A 3,633-nucleotide genomic window follows, 5' to 3' on the forward strand; every position below is an offset into this window, starting at 1 on the left:
TGTGGATTTCGAACTACAATACTGCCAACTGCCAATTGTGTGAAATGCTTTCCTGTGTAGAGCATGKAGAATACAATTCTACTTTATCATAGAGTTAACATCATTGATAAATAATTTATTTTTCATTTATTTATTTAAAACCTAGACCAATAGGAAAGCTTTTTAGATTGAGCTGTCAAAATGCCCCTGGGACAACACTTCTGATATTGGTCCATCTTATAACAAACATCTGAAGATATGAAGTGATGGCCAGACAACTTTTCTTGGTGGGTACAGTTACCTTAGAACAGACTGTAACTTTTCAGAATGCTATCTTCAGTATGATCAGCTTGCTTATTTGTTAATCTACCTAATTAGTGGTACTGTCATTTTCCATCTGCCATTAGGTTTTGAAATCTGTTTCTGGCATATTGCCTTAAGTTTACTGATTAAACTGTTCAGGCAGAAATTGAGTTGTGCACATCTGTCAAACACCTAGTACAACGGAATTCTAATCTGATCATCATCTGAAAGTACTCTGAAAAACAGAACCATAAATAATAATAATTTTCAGATAAGTGACCGGCTAGCAGGCTGGAATGCCAAGAAAGCAGACTATTTCAAAGGTATGGTAAGAAATATGTTCTAGTTTGCTCTTTCTGTGATACTTGAATACACTATGCACACATTTTTGTAATAGACTCCCCAGCAGGCACATAGACAAACCCTATGTCCCCTTCCTGAAAGGGTAGTGGCAGCGRGACAGGGAGCAACGTGAAGGAAAGAAGAGGTCAAATTCCTATTAATTCTGAATAGCACATGCTTCCTTACAGCACAATTTAGAGCAACTATGGCAGGGTCTCTTGAGAATCATAACTAGTYGTTGTTTTTTCCATCTCTTTTGTATATCTTTATTTTATACAAGGCAGATTTGCTCAAGAGTCTGATACAGTGACTTGCTGTCCCTTTCACAGAGGCAGATGGTGTATCAGCCAAAGTTAGTTTCCTCCCTAGCAATACAGCAGGTGTTCAGCCACAGGGGCCAGGGAGGAGCTATAGCTGGAAAAGCACAGCAGCTGCTGCTTGAAATGCTCTCAACATATCTCAGAGCCCATCAGCCTCACTGCCAGGACAGATATTCTTTCTACTTTCCTCCAGTGGAGATAGACCTGATTCCAGCACTTCATCCCAATAAGCATAAGGTATAGCTCATAGTAAAATCCAACTGTTCATCTTATTTACCTAGATGGTCCTCAAGGAACCACAAACTGTATACCACTAATGCAATTGATTCATTTTCCTAAAATTGTTTTGAACTGGTGTTTTCAYGATTTCTTTGATTTTATTTTTATGATTTCTTTAAATTCTTTTATGATTTTTTTCATGATTTCTTTCTTCTTTTTCATGATTTCTTTCYTTTTTTTTCTTTATGATTTCCCATCTGGGGAAATAATAAATATAAAATAAAAACAAAAAAATGCTACCTTATATCTTTCTTATGTTCTCAGTCTTCCAGAACAAGGTGCACTGTAAGATGAATTCCCTTTTAACATTAGTTGCTTTCATTGTTAGAACTCTCCATCTGAAACACAAACGGAGTTTCTTTGGAGACAGACATTCATACACTGGATTCAAAACATGTTGAAAGTTTCTCTCTTTTCAGGAAGAGTAAAGTTACTGTATACTTTTGCAGAGATATTTCAAATCATTTTTATTCACTGTCACACAACAAGATGCTCTTTGATGTATTCCAAATTCCTTAGGAAAATATGATTATCATCATCTACCTTTTAGGCAAAGGAATTTAAGGGGGTCTGAACTTACAAAAACATTTACCAAGAACTAATGTCTTTCAAGCATCTAGTCTGACACATCATTTGATTAGACAAACTACACCATTTGGAGCAGCTAACAGTAGTTCACCAAGCTAATTTCCTTTATGTTAACTAACTACATGTGAACTGATACTAGTTTGACTATTTGTGACTATGGTTTGTAGAATACAATTTTATGGCCCTTGAAATGTAAAAGTGGAAATCAGAATGCAGCAGCAATGGAAACTGCAGCTAAAAATGATATTCAAATAAGTTATCTCCCCAGTATGAAAGTATTTATTTTTAGAAGCATCAGAGTATAAGTGTTTATTACTCTTGTGGATAATCTTTCTTGTAATCCTCATAGTTGACTCAGTTTATTATAAAAGGAAACTAAAAATTAATAATACTTGCCAATAAAAATTAAATGTTACTAAGTTAACTTGTGCTGAACTGTATATAACTGTTGATTAATGTATTTTACTCCAATGATATTAACCCTGGGAAAACTTCATTAATAAAATCAACAATGAAAACAACACCAAAACATAAAATGCACAGGCTCAGCTACTCATCAGTAAGTTCCAGATGTTCCTGGGTATCTGTTTAACACTCAAAACCTCTTCTAGTCTGACAGGGGGTTATGACACAGGCTAGTACTACCTCTGATGATAGGGTCTGAAGAGGAGTGTGAATGGGCTTAATAAGGCGATTTCTTTGATCCTAATGACTGGACAGAGCTTGTCCAGGCCCAAATGAGGCGAATAGAAAGCCTGTAAAACCATGGCAGGTCAAATCTAAACAGGAAATGTTTAGACTAAACATGTTTAGGGCTAAAAAAAATTTGAAGAGCATCTTGCAAAGGATGCTCAAACTGGCAGTAAAAAGGTCTTTAAATACATCAAAAGCTAGCAGGTAGTTAGGAAATCGGTGAGACTGCTAGTGACAAAGGTCTGAGAAAAAGGTTCAAGGATGTCAAAGTTACAGCACAAAGGCTCAAAGAATTGTCTGCATTAGACTGCAACAGGGTACGCTGAGGAGAGTACCAGCCCTCCACCTGCTTCACAAGAGGACGGCCAGAGGAACATCAGTTTGAAGTAATTTACAGAAAGCACAAGCCCAAACAAGTAAGTCATCAAGGCATGGTAGCATTCAGCCAAAAGTGATGAAGGACACTGGTATCAAATGGTAGTCCTGCTGGTCAGTGCATAACCCACTGCTGTAAGTGGATGGGGGCTGGAGAGTTACCACAGTATCTCTGCCTACCCAGGGCATGCTGGAGCAGACCTTAGGAGGAAGAGATCTGAGAGGCTGATTTCCACTCGCAGTCAAGGAGTAAGGTTTGTTATAAAGATTCCATACCACGTGGATAAGCACACGCTGCGCTTCTTTTGTGAAGGTAAACTGTCTCACTGACCTGCTGGATTGACTGCTGGAGAAGGGCAACAATAAACACGTGGAGAAAGGAGATAAACCCTCAACTTTTGCCCTCAGGTTCCATACCTTGTCRCATGTGTCTCTTTCTGCCAGGGCAGGGGGCCCTTTGGTAGCCTGTCTTTTCTGTATCTGCAATACTTATTCTCCAAACCGCGCCAGGTGGCCCTTCAGGGATTAYTTCTCTTTTGCAGTTACCATTTGAACCGTGTTTCAGGCTTTCGCGGGCCGAGGGCTTTGCCCTGTCAAAACAGCCCATCCTCTGGCGCTGGCTAGCTCTGCGAGGGAGAAGGGAAGGAGCCGGCGACGCCCCAGCCGCAGCAGAGGGCGGCAGTTGGCAGTTGGCGGTTAACGGCCACTCCCCGTGCTCCCCGCGGCAGCGCAGCGCCCCGCCCCGCGTGGCAGG

The sequence above is a fragment of the Rhea americana genome, unplaced genomic scaffold (assembly GCF_003343005.1).
Source record: "Rhea americana isolate MKP2758 unplaced genomic scaffold, rheAme1 scaffold_22, whole genome shotgun sequence".
Taxonomy (NCBI): domain Eukaryota; kingdom Metazoa; phylum Chordata; class Aves; order Rheiformes; family Rheidae; genus Rhea; species Rhea americana.